The 18,114-nt window shown below is 39.5% G+C and overlaps 1 protein-coding gene and 1 long non-coding RNA gene across 4 annotated transcripts in view; both read right to left on the bottom strand.

The window, feature by feature from the left end:
• LOC115212004 (ropporin-1-like protein) overlaps window positions 1–8,207 on the bottom strand; it is a 28,546-nt gene extending 20,339 nt beyond the window's left edge. Inside the window, exon 1 of one of the 2 annotated variants that reach the window (XM_029780794.2) lies at window positions 8,150–8,207. The gene's annotated coding sequence lies outside the window, so the exon portion shown is untranslated. Of the gene's footprint in view, window positions 1–8,000; window positions 8,017–8,149 lie in introns of those variants that run through there. The other variant, XM_036502978.1, reaches the window with a different exon arrangement.
• A 499-nt stretch (window positions 8,208–8,706) lies between these two features.
• LOC118763390 lies at window positions 8,707–16,968 on the bottom strand. 2 transcript variants are annotated; one of them, XR_004999140.1, is made up of 4 exons: window positions 16,640–16,968; window positions 15,177–15,226; window positions 13,313–13,363; window positions 8,707–9,024 (listed from the first exon to the last, which is right to left on the bottom strand). It is a non-coding gene; the product is annotated as an uncharacterized LOC118763390 (long non-coding RNA). The 2 variants fall into 2 exon arrangements; XR_004999141.1 differs by lacking the exons at window positions 13,313–13,363; window positions 15,177–15,226; window positions 16,640–16,968 and adding an exon at window positions 9,799–9,897.
• Between the last annotated feature and the right edge of the window lie 1,146 nt (window positions 16,969–18,114).

Genomic DNA, 18,114 nt, shown 5'->3' with positions numbered 1-18,114 from the left:
ATATATAAAGCCCCACTTCAATCATGAATGACCATTGGATCACACCTAGAAAGTTACCATTCGAGGCACAAGTCCAGCAGTGCCCCCTCTCCATGCCACAGTTTTTACCTAAGGGAAAGGCAAATGCTGATACAGCTTGGTACCAGTAACATTGTAACTCATTTCTAAAGCTGAGTGAACTGGAGCAACATGAAATGGAGTGTCTTGCTCAAGAGCACAACACACACCCTTTATATATATGTGTGTGTATGTGTGTGATTGAGTGTATATGTATATATATATCATCATCATAATCACTTAGCGTCCGCTTTCCATGCTGGCATGGGTTGGACAATTTGACTGAGGACTGGCGAACCAGATGGCTGCACCAGGCTCCAATCTTGATCTGGCAGAGTTTCTACAGCTGGATGCCCTTCCTAACGCCAACCACTCCGAGAATGTAGTGGGTGCATTTATGTGCCACTGGCATGAGGGCCAGTCAGGCGGTACTGGCAATGGCCACACCCAAAAGTTTTTATTTACATGCCAACTGCACACCGGCACAAGTGCCAGTAAGGCAACGCTGGTAACGATAACGCTTGAATGGTGCTTTTTACGTGCCACTGGCATGAACGCCAGATAGCAGCTCTAGCAATGATCATGCTCGGATGGTGCTCTTAGTGCCCCAATAGCATGGATGCCAGTCATCGAATTTGATTTCGATTTCACTTGCCTCAACAGGTCTTCGAAAGCAGTGTCCAATGAAAGGAAGGTACACATAAGTGGGCTGGTTACACCCCTAGCATAGGCAATGAGGTTATGATCTCATTTGGCTTGCTGAAACTTCTCAAGCACAGCATATTTCCAAAAGTCTCAGTCACTAGTCATTGCCTTGGTGAGCCCTAATGTTCAAAGGTCATGCTTCACCACTTCATCCCAGGTCTTCCTGGATTTACCTCTTCCACAGGTTCCCTCAATTGCTAGAGTGTGGCACTTTTTCACACAGCTATCCTCATCCATTCTCGCCACATGACCATACCAGCACAGTCGTCTCTCTTGCACATTACATCTGATGCTTCTTAGGTCCAACATTTCTCTCAAGGTACTTACACTCTGTCGAGTATGCACACTGACATTACACATCCTTCAGATCATACTGGCTTCATTCCTTGCGAGCTTACGTATGTCCTCAGCAGTCACAGCCATGTTTCACTGCCATGTAGCATGGCTGTTCGTACACATGCTTCATACAGTCTACCTTTTACTCTGAGCGAGAGGCCCTTTGTCACCAGCAGAGGTAAGAGCTCCCTGAACTTTGCCCAGGCTATTCTTACTCTAGCAGTTACACTTTCAGCACACCCACCCCCGCTACTGACTTGGTCTACTAGATAATGGAAGCTATCAACTACTTCTAGTTTTTTCCCCTGGAAAGTGACGGAAGTTGTTCTCTTCACATTTTCAGTATCTTCCCAGTTAGCCTTCCTTTGATATAGCTGCAGCTCTTATGTGTCCATAGCTTACACTGGTACATCTTATAGAGTTTCTACCTATGCCTTTTCTACAGATCGAGCAGGGCCATCTAACTGAAGGGATTTGTGGTTCATTCTATAAGGTGTCCAGTCCAATGTAACTGGTGCTTGTGAAACCATCGCCTCAATACTCAAGATATCAGCTTTCCTCAAGACCTGTGTGTCTGGAGTTTTTAAGGTCCAGCCAACATTCAGAATGTGTCTGAGACATCTGATGAAAGCATTCAAGGACCCTTACATGACGTTTGGAAAGGATCCATGTCTCACATAAGTAATGGAACAATGTCAGTACACAGCAATGTTTATTCGCCTTGTGATGCCATGTTGGGACCAAACTCGAGACTGAAGAGACAGGAAGGAATCAGTTGCTCTCTACAGCCTGAAAGATATTTCACCATCCAGGGAGCAAGAACAGCTGAGTATGCTGCCCAGGTAGACAAACTTGTCTACCACTTTCAATATTGTTCCTTCAATCAAGATAGCTGTTTCCACATATGGATTTCCTGGTGCAGGCTGGAACATTATAACAATCTTTTCCAGGCTAATGCTAAGTCCAAATGTCTTGCAAGAAGTAGAAATACGATTCATAAGTAATCCATGCATGAGTGACTAAGTCACAGTAATCTGCATAAAGGAGGTCACGAATAAAAGTCTGGAAAACTTTTGAATTGGCAGCAAATCAGCACAGATTAAAGAGACGGCCAGAAGATTGATATCTGACATATATTCCCAGAGAGCTAACCTTAGCAAAAGCACGAGTAAAAGCAGCAGCAAAGTACCAAAAAAGAGAGTTAGGCAAGGATATCACCCTGCTTGACACCATTCTCTACAAGAATGAGTTCCGCCATGCCAACACCAGCACTGACTGAAGCCTCCATCCAATCATGAAATAATTTAATTATAGATACAAAGTGATCCGGACATCCAAGTTTGCCAAGTATTTTCCATAGCAAGGCTCTATTCATGTATCAAAGGCCTTGGTTAAATCAATGAATACCTGAACAAGATCCATATTCTGTCAGCATTTCTCCTGCATCTGTCTTGCTATGGATATTATATCCATTGTCTCTCTACCAAATCAGAAGCCACATTGAGATTCAGAAAGGACATCATTTACGAGACACCCATTCAGGTGGGTAAGAAGAATATTTGCCAGAACCTTGCCAGCAGCTGACAGTAGAGCAATACCTCTGTAGCTACCACACATTGTTCTGGATCCTTTTTCCTTTATAGAGAGGAAGAATAATTGCATCCTTCCAGTCTTTAGGCATTGCACCATCCCTCCAGACTACACTAAAAAGTTCATGAAGGGACTGTATGATGTAATCACCACCAAAATCACAAGACCTCGGCACAAATTCCACCCCTTCCAGGTGCCCTACTAAGATTTAATTTACTTCCACTTGCCCTACCAAGATTCAACTTACTTCCACGTGCCCTACCAAGATTCAATTGATGTCATTACCTCATCTATTGAGGGTATGGAATTTAAGGAGCAAATGACAGGTCTTTGTTGCATAGTATCAGTCAATATTCCATCTACAACTGACTCATGGCTTAGGAGTTCAGAGAAGTGTTCAATCCAGCGACCTGTGATTCTTGTTGATTTAGTAAATAGAGTAGAAGACTCCTTGGAAAGCAAAGGAGCTGATGCAAAGCTGTTAGGCCCATAAACTCGCTTCATAAGATGGTAAAGCTTCTTATTGTCATTTGCATCAGCAGCAGCCTGAACATCACGAGCAAGTTCCTCCCACCAAGTATTCTGCATCTTACTGAGAGATCACAGTGATTTTACACTGCTATAGAGAGCAAATGCTAGATTTCATTACACAGCTGAAAGTCCTCTATACAGCAATATATTGTTGGAATGGCGCTTTACAACCAACAGTCGCTGAACTTCAGCATCATTTTCATTATATATATATATATATATATATATATAAAGCAAATAAGTAACACCTTTTGCAATTGACCTTTGAACTTTCTGGGATTGTAATCAATGGTCTGTTGAACTTGCTGGATAAATTCAGGTGTTCTGATGACTTCACAGTGTTTAGAATGCTTTTTATGCTTTGATTCTAGTGATACGTTTCCATCTTCAGTCCCTAGCTCCTAAACAAACTTTGTAGACGACAGATTTCGCAACTTTTAAAAATCAAGATATTTCTAAATTGTGATGCTCAGCCTTTATAAGCACAATAACAGCATGCCTCTTCATTTCTTAAGTAAGCTGAGGGTCTGCCGTTATTATTCTCTGAAACAAAAATTATACAGAGTTAGCAAAAACTTCATCAATGACCCCATGTCCTCAAATGCCTTATATATGCCCTGTATATATATATATATGTCACATAAATCTGTCCTCAAATATCTATACAAGTATTAAAGAGAACAGTAAATGTTAAGGCAAGGTAAGCAGCTCAAGTCACATACAATATCATCATCATCATCGTTTAACGTCTGTTTTCCATGTTAGCATGGGTTGGATGGATGACTGGGGTCTGGGAAGCCAGGAGGCTGCACCAGGCTCCAGTCTGATCTGGCAGTGTTTCTACAGCTGGATGCCCTTCCTAACGCCAACCAGTCCGTGAGTGTAGTGGGTGCTTTTTACGTGCCACCAGGACAGGGGCCAGAGGAGGCTGGCAACGTCCACGGTCGGTTGGTGCTTTTTACGTTCCACCAGCACGGACGCCAGTCAAGGCGGCGCTGGCACTCACCACGTTCAGATGGTGTGTTTTACATGCCACCAGCACGGGTATCACAACTACAATTTTCATTTGATTTTTATTTTGATGTTGATGTACTTGATTCAATAAGTCTCTTCAAGCACATTAGGTCGCCCTACGATCCAAGGTAAGCACAGTAGGCTGTCCTGTGAGCCATGAACTCACTTCAATTGTCAGGTCTTCACAGTCACAGTATTTCGTCATTGCCTCTGTGAGGCCCAATGTTCGAAAGTCATGCTTCACCACCTCATCCCATGTCTTCCAGGGTCTACCTCTACCCCGGATTCCTTCAACTGAATGGGAGTGGTACTTCTTTACACATCTCTCCTCATCCATCCGTAGTACATGACCATAACAGCGCAGATGTCTCTCTTGCACGACACATCAAATGTTTCTTATGTCCAGCATTTCTCTCAGGGCATTTACACTCTGTCGTGTGTGCACACTGACATTACACATCCATTGGATCATGCTAGCTTCATTTCTTTCAAGCCTACGCATGTCCTCTGCAGTCACAGCCCATGTTTCACTGCCGTGAAGCATGGCAGTTCGCACACACGAGTCGTACAATCTACCTTTCACTCTGAGTGAGAAACTCTTTGTCACCAGTAGGGGTAGGAGCTTTCTAAACTTTGCCCAGGCTATTCTTATTCTAGTGGTAACACTTTCTGAGCATCCACCCCCACTACTAACTTGATCAGCTAGTTAGCGGAAGCTATCAACTACTTCTAGTTTCTCCTCCAGGAGTGTAATGGAATCTGTTTTCTGAGTATCAGTGGTGTCTATTGCCCCTGTGCATCTGCCACACACGAAAGCTATCTTCTCGGTTAATTTTCCTTTGATATTGCTGCACCTCTTATGTGTCCATAGCTTACACTGGGTACATCTTATGGAGTTTTTACCTACACCTTTTCTACAGACTGAGCAGGCCCACCTACCTGAATGGGTGTGTGGTGTGTTTGCCTTCTTACTTACTAGAACTTTGGTCTTTGCTACATTGACTCTAAGGCCTTTTGATTATAAACCTAGCTTCCACATCCAAAATTTCTTTCCTAGTTGCGGTAGTGATTCTGCTATGAGGGCCAGATCATCAGCATAGAGGAGCTCCCAGGGGCAACCCGTCTTGAATTCCTCTGTTATTGCCTGGAGGACCATGATGAATAAAAGGGGACTGAGGGCTGAACCTTGGTGGACCCCTAATTCTACCCAAAATTCTTCACTATACTCATTGCCAATCCTAACCTTGATGATGGCCTCTCTGTATAGGGCCTGTACAGCCTTTATTAACCATTCGTCAATCTCCAGTTTCTGCATCACCCATCAGGTAAGGTATTGGGGGACCCTGTCAAAAGCTTTCTCCAAGTCCACGAAAGCTATGTAGAGGGGTTTATCTTTAGCTAGGTATTTCTTCTGCAGTTGTCGAACCAGGAATATGGCATCAGTGGTGTTTCTACCTGGCACAAAACCGAACTGCATCTCATCTAAGCAGAGTCTCTCCCTAATGAGATGCACTATGATCCTCTCTGTGACCTTCATCACCTGATCCAACAGTTTAATACCCTGTAGTTATTTCTATCTAGAGCATCACCTTTACCCTTGTAGCAGTTGACTATGGTGCTGCTATGCCAGTCATTGGGTATGACTCCATTATGAACTACCTGGTTTACAATGCGGGTGACTAAGCCATAGCCCACACCACCAGATGTTTTAAGCATCTCGGCAGTGATTCCTGATGGGCCGGTGGCTTTTCCTAGCTTCATACCCTTAATTGCTTTATCTACAAAGGAACTGTCTATTGGGATAGCTGGTCCTTCTACTGGGTCAACATTCGGCAGGCTCTCCTCCCATTCTTTCTCATATTCAGCAGTCTCTCATAATGGCTTCTCCAAGCTTCTTTCTTTTCAGATACATTCAAAGCAAGTGCAACATCATCCATGTGGGGGCATTTCTCTCCTGAGACATCACAATTTTCTCTCACACACTGTCTTGCAATCCGAAATACCTTAGTTCTTTGGTCCTCACGTCGCTGGACATTGGCAAACTTCTTCTTTTCCGCTTTGCTCTTGGCTATGTGTACCTGCTGCCCAGCCTCCCTTTTGGCTACCTGGTACAATTCCCTGCTACCCCCATCACTCCAGGCTTTCCAGGCCTGTTTCTTTGCTCTAATGGCTTTGTCTACTGTACTATTCCACCACCACGTAACTGTAGGTCTGGAAGAGATTTTGCATCATCTGCAGACTTTATATATATATATATATATATATCACATATAATATATATGTATAGTTCCAATGTACAGGAAACGAATGACAAAGACAAGTGAGGGAACAACAAGCTGGTGTGTTAGTTTGACACTTAGACGAATTGAAAAGCCTGTCTGTATGTATGTATGTTCTTTTGTTCTTTCACTGGATTCAGCCAGAGGATGGAGCCATGCTGGAGCACTGCCTTCCAGTGTTTTTGGGTCTCCTTTTGGTATGGTTTTTAGAGAAGTGAGTTGGATGCCTCCTGCCATGATGTGGGTTTATCTTGCGTTTCTACACCTTGCAGAGTTCTTAGGTTCCTTGGCAGGATGTTAAACAGCTGTAGTTCCCTGAAACCCAAGCTTTTGCAATACTGGGTCCTTATCTGAGATGAAGAAGGTGGTATCTTTGGCAGTATGCAGTGCCATCCAGTTTAGTGGTTGGTATAGCTTTTAATTCCAAAGCTGGCAGCTAGACCTTCCATATGTATATCACTGCATACCTTTCCCACCTCCTCTCCAGGGAATAGAGCTTCAGTTCTTGTAGCCTCTCCCAGTAGCCCATCTGTTTCACTGGCTAAACCTTCTTTGTGTAGTGGTGCTGGATTGCCTCAACATCTGCCTCCAATTTTATGCTTTGTGCTAACCACAGTCAGGAGTCATAATCCAGATAATTGAGGATAAATGTCCTCCATAGGAGTGGCAATGTATCCTTATTTCTGGTTCTGAATGATTTAACGAAACATCCAGTTATTCACCTGCACAGTGTTGGCATTTTGGCAATATGCACATGGATTAGCACAACCGATCAGTGGCTGCTGTGGAAAGGAAAGGGGCCAAAAGTTATCTTCAAGTGGAGAAAGTGTGTATTATTAATGTTATGCCCCTGTGGGAATGGGGTGTGTTATGTGTAGCGGTGTTATATGTATAATTTATTTCCAAGGATGTAAGTATATATAGCTGTGTTTGTTGGTCTGTTTTCTCTCTGTAAACGATAAAGGCATGGGAGGGGGGGATGTTGGCATTCAGTGTGTAATGTGTGTGTGTGTGTGGTGTCTATGTATATGTGGGGGGTATAATTTGTGTGAAGGGGTGTGTTGGGGTGGTGGGAGACAGTTTATTTTGTGGGGTTTCTGTCTTATAGTGGTGTGTGCGTGTGTGTACATGGGTGCTTTGGTCAAACTCTTTTTGTCGGGCTTAAGGGCATTGGTGGAAGGTCGTTCGCTGAAGGTCGAGGCATGGGATTTGTGGTGACAGTCATGGTGGGGCGCGCAGGTATGATAGAATGTACTTCCTTTCATGCGGGCAAGAATTCATCCTTACCCACATGAAAGGACGTGTGTGTGTACACATATATTCGCACCTATTGCATGTGTATGTATAAATGATACGTAAAAAGCTGATGTGAAAATTCGGAAAATTTTTCAAATATGAATTTGAAGGCGTTGGTACAAAATAAAAATTAGATACAAATTATAGGCGAGGATAAAAAATATTTAAAATACATTGTAAATAATTAATTACTGAAAAGTAACAAATGCCGTTTTTCTGTTAATGCTTTTGCTGAGAGGATGTTTCAGTAAAATTGATACGCATTTTGCTAAATTTTATAAGTGTATAAACTGAATATATACTCAATCTTGTATAATATACACTAACAAATTAAGACTTACCTTATGTTAAAGAAAAAAAAAACAAAAACTAGGAAAAAAAATAAACATTCAAAGTTTGTTAACGGTAATATAAATATTTGTTGTCATAGAAACATGTTGCTGTGGGATTTTTTTAATATCAAAATTATTTAGGAATAAGTTTTAAATAGAAACGTTTATCATTTTTTTAAATTTATAAATTAAATAAGAGATTCAAGTTAGTCTCAAACAAATATATCGAAGTATGTTATTTTTTTCCCCACTCTATAATAAATTATCTGCTGAATAGCTGTGTTAATGATGTTGCTATGACTACCAAGGTAAACAACTAAATCGGAGTCCTATCCAGTGTTGCTTTGTTTTTCCTACTAATTAATTCCTACTTATTTGACAATGAAGTGTCCTAATATTGAAGACAAATAAAGATACCGTATTAATTTTTTTTTTTATAGCTAAAATTTAACAAAAAGAATATAGATAATGATATATATACTGCTCAATGTATAATGTTTCTTGTTTCTTAAGTTGGATTAGCATCGGCTTTAATTTAAATGAAAAAAATAACAAAGAAATTAGCGACATTGAACCTTAATTTAGGCAGGTTTTAATATATAAACAAAATTACTGTTTGTTAAATTACGAAAACAATCATATTGTAGCGGCTAATGGAACAAGTATAATCAGAATGCAGTAATTCTTTTAAGTCCATCAAGTTGATGTTTCTGCGGTGCATAAGGGCTCTTATGCCGGGTGGATATATCACACCACAAAAAGAAGGATTATTAATTTTTTTTTTTTTGTCCGGAAAGTAGTTAGTAAGACAGCAATAATCGTAGTGACAGTGACAAAAGGTTCGCCGACAGGTTGGTAATCGATAGTGAGGAATTTGTGGTCTGCTAGTAGAGAGAGAAAGAGTAGAGATTACACTGAGCTGACAAGAGAGGAAGAAAGAATAAAAGCGGCACCGTACTTTCTTGATTTCGGCCGAAAGGTACCTCGTGCAAGTGAGAGACTGTGGGCCAGTTGCATTCCCATGTCAACACATGGTACACCCAGATAATCTCTACCAAACGACCTCCGCACGGCTAACTTTGGGTCAGTTCGACATGATACACAACAAAAAACCCTCCAGTCACCCTACAATGACTCATCTGAAGTCATATTTCCGGCTGACAAATCGCTCCAACTCCTAATTGGCGGATGACAAGATACAGTTTCCATCGACGGGTTGAAACCGTCCAAGTAGCTGAACCACCAAACAGGGACCGCCCCAGGCAAATCACACAAACCCTTGGCAAGAAACAGTCACCAAAGAGCTAAAGTGCCCACACACACAAGCAGGGCAGTTAAAACGCCTTCTTGGTTCCAACAATGACAGTCAACAGTTCGGCGTGGGGAAGTTGTATGTAGGGTAAATTCCAAGGATTTACGCTAGACAAACAGAATACAGGAACTTCGCTGCGGGCCGGCCAGTGAGCTCGACTTCCGTGGAAGCAGGTTTCCTTTTTAACCAGCCGCTGTCGCCTTCGTGTATTTATTTAACTGAATAAATCTTTCGTTGGGTCTCCGTTAATTTTTTTTGTGTATAGCGTAACTTAGCTATAATATGAGAAAAATCTCACTAAACTGAACGTGAGCAATCTCGTATTTCAAAAAAATTTTCCACTTACTCAGAATATTATTTTCTAAGCCTAAATTTCCATATTTAAAAATATATCAACAAATAAACATGACTTGAGATAAACTATAAACAATAACAGTGTCACCGAAACACTAACGAATGGCTACGAAACTTTACGCAGAGCTACTTAGTAATAAATACGAAACTACAGGTGTAGTGTATGCTGGGGTAACCCTTTGACAACCTGATTAAGATGTCTTTTTTAGTTTATTTGCAGGGTTTTGTGATTATATTCTGCGAAGGTGGGTGAATTCAGTCGGAACGTGAGAGCTGCAGCCACCTCAGCTGTTACTTCTTCTGAGCGTCCAAAGTCAGTGTTGGTAATGCAATTATTTCTGTATGTTTTGAGTGAATGCTTTAAGGAACTTGTTGGCATGCAATGTCATAAATTGCCAAAGCCTGTCTCAAAAAAGGAAAAAAAAAAATTCACAAATACATTGGATTTTGGGCGAGAGAAAGTGGACGAAACCAGACTTGCTCCACATTGCAAAATTTCTGAGATTATGGAAACTTTCAGAACAGGAGCGTCTTGAAATAACAATGGTCTGTGATGTACGCTATTTTTCCTTCTTTGTGGTGTTAATTTTTTTGCAGAAAATTTGTGTTTTCAAGCCTGACTATACTGGACTTAATCCCTGATTGATCTATTATATCATTTGTACACTGAAGTTTCTCTGTAACAATATCTAAGATTCCTCTAAGTATGTTTGTATACCTATTGACTTCTTTACCAAGTCATTGACTATTCTCAGAAATAAAAAAATACAATGCAAGCAGGAATATGATCAATTTAAAAAAATTTTTTTATCAAAGGTGGAAAAAAGAAAATTATTTCTACAAGACTGAACGATGAAGGAAATAAAAAAACAGGATATCAGAGGGGCAAACTCTGCATTTAACCACATTTACAACATGAAAAATGAATAAGCTTACCCTTTTTCCTTTGGTAGATTAATACCAACATGCTGTTGATCGTATGTTAATTTAGAAATTTACCTGCAAATCTTATAAATTGACTATGTTCTAAAAGATATTGGGTGAGTTGCAGCCAATATGGAATTTGGAATGTAAAAGAATTTTGAAACTTATGATGAAAGTTCTGATAAAAGCTTTGCCTTCCATCTGTGTTCCTTCGCTTCAGTTCTGCTTAGACATTTCAACGAAGAATGCCCATTTCATTTCATTAAGGTGAGATGTTTCTGGGCAGGGTATATTGATGGGGTCGGGGGTGTGGGTATACTTTTGCAGAGAAATGGGTTGATAAGGTAATCAAGATAGAGTTTGTTATAGAATACTTTAGAATAGATTAGAAATGATTAGCAACCATCATCTCAGCCTATGCCCCTCAGCCAGGGCTACCTGATGACCAGAAAGACTGATTTTTGACACCTTCTTGCAGACTACCTTGTCTACGAGTGACAGAGACCTTCTCTTTGTGGCTGGCAACATCAATGGGCATGTTGGACAACATGCAGGGGACTTCCATGGCATACATAGAGACTATGACTTTGTTTCCCAGGAGAAATACCTGGCCAAAATTAAACCTCTGTACCTGGCTTTTGTTGACATGGAGAAAGCCTTTGACAGGGTCCCCCGATCCCTTATCTGGTGGTCAATGAGGAAACTAGCGATAGATGAATGGTTAGTGAGAACTGTGCAAGCCATGTACAGGGACGCTGTCAGTAAGGTGAGGGTTGGCAACGAGTACAGTGAAGAATTCAGAGTAGAGGTAGGGGTCCAGCAAGGTTCAGTCCTGAGCCCCCTCCTATTTATCATAGTCCTCCAGGCAATAACAGAGGAATTCAAGACAGGATGCCTCTGGGAGCTCCTCTATGCTGACGACCTTGCTCTAATTGCTGAGTCACTATCAGAACTCGAGAAGTATTACATTCCTAATTTTACATGCCCAACTTTTCTCTCAAGATGTTTACTCCCTGTTGTACGGGCACACTGACATTGCACATCCAGCGAATCTTACAAGCTTCCTTTCTTTCAGATCTAGGCATGTCCTTAGCGGTCACAGTACACGTTACTGCCATGTGGCTTAGTGGTTCATACACAAGCATCATACAATCTACCTTTCACTCTGACAGAGAGGCTCTTTGTTGTCACCAGAGGTAGGAGCTCTCTGAACTTTGCCCAGCTTATTCTTATTCTCCCTGCTACACTCTCAGAGCATCCACATGTGTTATTGACATTGCTACCTAAAGAAAGAAAGCTACCAACTACCTCTAGCTTACCATCCTGGGAGTCGATGTAGTCTATTTTCTTTACAGTTCATTTCATATAAATACAGGAATAATCCTACTTTGTAGGGTCCTGTACCCAAACAAAACAATCGAATTACATACAAGGTAACACGGTGTAAAATGTTAGGTGAGGGAAGATAACAAAATAAGGTTACATAGACATACAGGTATAAGAAAATTAATGAATAATAGTAGATTAATTATCATGTTAATGGTGGATGCACACACACGCACATACACACATGCACACACACACACAGAGGAATAAATGTAAGAATAAGCAAGTTAAGCAAGATGATATGCAAAAAATATTAAATACATTTAATACAAAATTGTAGAAATGTTTACAACTGAATAAGTCCGACTTACACAGAATAGAAATGATATTAGGAATTAAAGGGGTTGAAGAAAAGTTTTACGAGTCCAACAGCTGTTTCAGTGGGGTTGGAATACTTAAATTTCACTCTGTCAACACCTCTAATGTAAAATTCTTCCCTGAAGACAGATGGTTATATTATCCGATGATGGAATCAATTTACAATCATTATTTTGGACCACCAAACCACCAGAGACAGCTGTTAGACTCGTTAAACTCTTATTCAAAACCTTTAATTCCTGATATTATTTCTCTTCTGTGTAAGTCGGATTTTTTAGATGTAAACATTTCTACAATATTGTATTACATGTATTTAATATTTTTGTCTATCATCTTGCTTAACTTGCTTATTCTTACATTTGCTCCTCTACCTGCTCAAGTGCACTTGAGCACTACGAAGTCTTTTCTATATGGGGAATATCTGTCTCTCATCTCTCTCTCTCTGTTACATACACACACACACACACACACACACACACACACACCACACACACACACACACACACACACACACACACACACACATATATATATATATATATATATATATATATATATATATAATACTATAGCACACTGACTGACAGAGCAATACTAGGTATTGATATAGATTGTATATAACCTGACTAAAGAATATGTGGCCTTCATTAAAATAAAACATTTTGGTTCTCTGTTCCAAAGGACAACATTATTTCTGTTCTGTCTTCTAATGTATCCATTTTATCAACAATGCTAATCTCAATTTAATGAACATTCAGTGATATCTTTAATATCATTATTTTACAGCTAACCTATCAAATGGAATGTAAGAAGGCGACCTGTTCTCAGTGAAGGTAAACGTTATGGAAATCAATTGTGTATTGTTAATTTATACTCACCAACTGCCTCTGTCACCATCCAGACTTACTTCTCTTCCATCATTGGAGTCTCTGAAATATGTTTCTAAGATTTATATATCATAGCACTGTATCAGAGTGGAAGAATAGGGGTAGCAGGGAACTGTATCTCATAGCCAGATGAGAAGCTAAGAGACAAGTATATCTAGCCAAGGGAGTAGCAAAAATGACATGAGCACCAAAGACTTGAAGTGTTACTGATTGCAAGACAGTTTGTGAGAGAAAATCATAAGGTCATACAATGTGTTTGCATGGATAATGGTTTACATGTATGTAATGATTCTGCCAAAAAAGAGGCTTGGAAATTCCATTGTTAAAACTGCTAAATGTGGAAACTGAAAGGGAGGAAGAGAGTCTTCTGCTAGATGTTGACCCAACTGAGGGGACCAGCTATCCGAATCGACAGTAGCTTAGTAGATAAAGCAATTAAGGACATGTAGACAGGGGAAACCCCCAGTCCATTAAGAATTTCCACTAAGATGCTTAAAATATCTGGCGGACTATACAGCTATGCCACCCATATAGTTAATCAAATTTTCAACAAGAGATTCATGTCCAACGACTGGTTTAGCAGCATCATAGTTAACTGCTACAAAAGCAAAGTTGACGCCTTGAACAGGAATAATTACAGAGGCATCAAACTGCTGGACAAGTTGGAGAAAATCACGGAGAAGGTCATAGCTCAATCAGTTAGGGAGAGAAATATTAGAGTAGATTAAATGCAGTTCGGATTTGTGCCAGCACTATATTCCTAGTTAGGCAACTGCAGAAGAAATATCTAGCCAAAAAGAAACCTCTGTACCTGGCATTTGTTGACACAGAGAAATCCATTGACAGAGTCCCCCATTCCCTTATCTGGTGGTCAATGCAGAAGCTATGGATAGATGAGTGTTTGGTGGGAGCTGTACAGGTCAAGTACAGGGATGCTGTCAGAAAGGTGAAGATTACTAACAGGTATAGCCAGTGTACAAGTAGGGGTTCACCAATGATCAGTCCTCAGCCCCGTATTGTTCATCATAGTCCTGCAGGCATTAACAGAGGAATTTAAGACATGCTACCACTGGGAGATCCTCTGTGCTGATGACCTTGTTCTTATAATCAATTCCTTACCCGAACTGGAGAAGAAATCTCAACCATGGAGGCAAAATCTAGAGTCAAAGAGTCTTAGAGCTAATCTAGCAAAAACCAAAGTCTTAGTAAGTTGGAGAGCAGATAAATCTCAAATCCCTTGAAGTAGATTGCCCTGCTCGATCTGTAGGAAAGGTATTGGTATAAACTTCATAAGATTATCCGGTACAAGCTATAGACTCATAACAGGCGCATCAATATCAAAGGAAGGTTAACTGGCAAAATAGTTTTTGAGTGTGGAAGGTGCACATGTACAACAGTGAAATGATGATGAGTAAAATTTCTTTATCTTTATTAATATACAATATTTTTTTTATTTTGAGATGAGACGTTTCTTTCATCAACATTCAACTGATGACCATAATGGTTTTGGTCAACATTTTAAAATATTCTCTCAGTGTTACTAAGGAATAGTTCAATATTTAAGTCTACAATAAAATAGATTCACATTTCTAAATCTCCTCTCTCTATTCAGACACCATACACTATTTAATAATTCTGCAATTATCTCATCTAATTACTCCTTGATAACACTGTTTATCTCTTAGTTTTGTCTTTCCTTTTTATTAATTTTTTTTTAGCAATATATTTCATAGAATCATTTTTACATCTTACTTTCAAATGGAAAATAGGAATGGGCCCTGTTCCCAATCATTCTGATAGGTAAAGGTAATATTTATAGCTCAGGTGAAGGTAATATTTATAGTTTGACACTTACCAACTTGCTGGGATTTATTTTCTGAAGTGGGTGTACTGATTTTGGTCTCACTGAAATAAATAGTTGCAAGTTTTACACTTTATTATAATTTTTTTTTTAATCTTCATCCATAATCTGTATATATAAAACTGAGCATGTGTCCATCTGTCTGTCTGTGTGCATCACTAAAACCTGAGAACTACCCAACCCATTTTATTCAAATTTTACACATGCCTTACATAGGATCCATGGAATTTCATTGGCCAAAAAAGATTCAACTTCTTGCCAAATGCAAGCCCGGAGCAATCTTTTAGACTGTTTCAGTAATACATGTCAAAAGTGAAAAAAATTTCTATTGTAATGTGAGATAATAGTTTCACTATGTATATGATATATACATAATGAAACTATTATCTCACATGTGTATGTGTGTCCTTTGGACACAAAACTCTGCTTGCGAAGACCTGCTGAGGGAAGTGAAATCAAAATCAAAACTGAATTCAAAATCAAACCAAATTCGACTGGCACCCAATGCCAACCATCCTTCATTGGACACTAAACTCTGCTTGTGAAGACCTGTTGGGGCAAGTGAAATCGAAATTGAACCAAATTCAATGACTGGCACTTGTGCCAGTGGAGCGCTAACGGCTCCATCCAAGTGGAATCACTGCCAAAGCAGCCATCTGGCTTCCATGCCAGAGGCACGTCAAAATCACCATTTGAGTGTGACCATTACCTGCATCGCCCTACTGGCACTTGTGCCAGTGGCACGTGAACAAAACATTTGAGCGAGGTCGTTGCCAGTGCCGCTGGACTGACTCCTGTGCAGGTGGCATGTAAAAAACACCATCTGAGCATGGCTGTTGCCAGTACCGCCAGACTGGCCCTCGTGCCGGTGGCATGTAAAAGCACCCAGTACACTCTCGGAGTGGTTGGCATTAGGAAGGGCATACAGTTGTAGATATACATATTAATATATATATATATATATATATATGTGTGTGTGTGTGTAAAAAAAATACAAACTGGGACAAGAACGCAAAACATTTAGAAGACAATACAAAAAACACGGACGGGACATTCGAAGCCTTCAATCTCCAAGAAGTGGATCATCCTCGCACAGCCAAAACTGCGAGGATGATCCGGTTCTTGACTGAAGATTGAAGGCTTCGAATGTCCCGTCTGTGTTTTTTGTGTCGTCTTCTAAATGTGTTGCGTTCTTGTTCCAGTTTGTATTTTTTTTGTATTTACATAATCAGTGATGAACACAATATCCTGTTTACCATCTACTGTTTGTAGCATTCTTTCCTTTTCATTTGCAAACTAAAATATTGCATGTATGCATCTATATGTCTGTCTGTGTGTGTGTGTGTGTGTATTGAACAGAGGGATAACACTGGCAGTTTTCCACTGCTCTGCAGTAATACCATTGTCAACACAGAATTGAAAGAATAGTGAAAGTTGTTTTAGAAGAAAGTACCCACCGTGTTTGAGAAGTAGATATGTAACACCATCAAGACCAGGAGAGGCATAGTAACGTTTATTCTTAAGGTGGTGTTGTAGCATTGCTGATGTAAATCTCATAGTAGTTATAGAGTCCGATGTCAGAGGTGATGGAGATGGAACATTTTGATCTTCGACAGTAAAGATGCCTGCAGAGCATCCGACAATGATTTCTGTACATTCTTTGGGATTGGCAGTAATCTGGCCTGTGTGGGGATTGCGAAGGGGGCCAATTGGAGAGTGAGGTCTCTGCTTTGAATGTACATACTTCCAGAACACTTTGCTGTCAGGGTTGGTTGCTATGCGCTGTTCGAATTCAAGCACTGCCTTTTTTGTCGCCTGCTTGAGATGGTTGGACGATCTATTGCGCTTTTTCCTGTTGATCTCTGATTTGTGTATTTTGTATTCCTGTTCAGCATTACGGCGTACCATTCCATACCGTAGTACAAAGGTTTAAAAAAACAGACGTGAAGATATAGCACACTTGTTAGGGAGATATATAAGGTGTTTTTTTTTTTGTTAGTGTTGTTAACTGTTCCCGCTTTCCTCATTGTAGTATGTGTGTATACAAAAAGATACAATTATATATATAATCAAGAGATGTAAGGAGTCAATGGTTGCTGTGTTTATAATGTGCACATGATACCGTTAAACGGATACAGAATTCCTTTGATCATGTGTCTGTTTGATGAAAAGTGACCAGGAACCGTGGTTAAATTTTAGCTCATCAGGAAAGACTGTTATGAATTATAATATCCTATCAATAGTTTCTTTTATATATATAAATATATATATATATATATATATATATATATATATATATATATATCATATTTTGTATAGAGTACGAAAATAACGATATATGTATTCTGCCTAATACGAAACAACGCGTCTACAATTAAGACAGCAATGATTAGCGGATTACAAAGCGAATATAATTCAAGTTTGAATAAAGTTGAATAAAAAACAGCTTAAAATATTTTTTGCTGGTTTTATTCCCTGTTAATAAATCTTAATTCAGTTATTTCGTGTGATACGAATACGAAAGTAATATGACGTAGAAATTGCAATCAATAATTAATCGAAGCGCCATATTTAAATGAAAGTCGCTGGAAAAATTGAAGGAAAGTTACTCGGTTGTTTTAATATTTAGTTTCTGGAAAAGAAGGTTATTTTCTATACTCAATATACGAACGTAAGTTAATTACTTTTGGATTTATTTACTTTGACATGGCGAAAATTGCCCCTAGTGATATTTCGTAACTTGTGTAAGTATATAAAAACGTTGATAGATAGAAATAGTGATAGGCTAAGATATATATAAATATATATATTGTTTTTGTCCTGTTTACTATTCTTGTTTTTTATTTCTATTTTTTGTTTCTTGTATTTATATTCGTGTGGCATCCTGTCCTTGTTTCGTATACATTCGATCCTCTTTCCAAGAAATCTAATG

Source organism: Octopus sinensis, linkage group LG5 (genome assembly GCF_006345805.1).
Source record: "Octopus sinensis linkage group LG5, ASM634580v1, whole genome shotgun sequence".
Lineage (NCBI taxonomy): Eukaryota > Metazoa > Mollusca > Cephalopoda > Octopoda > Octopodidae > Octopus > Octopus sinensis.
Note: the sequence above shows the minus strand (reverse complement) of the source record. Positions and strands in the feature narration are given on the sequence as shown.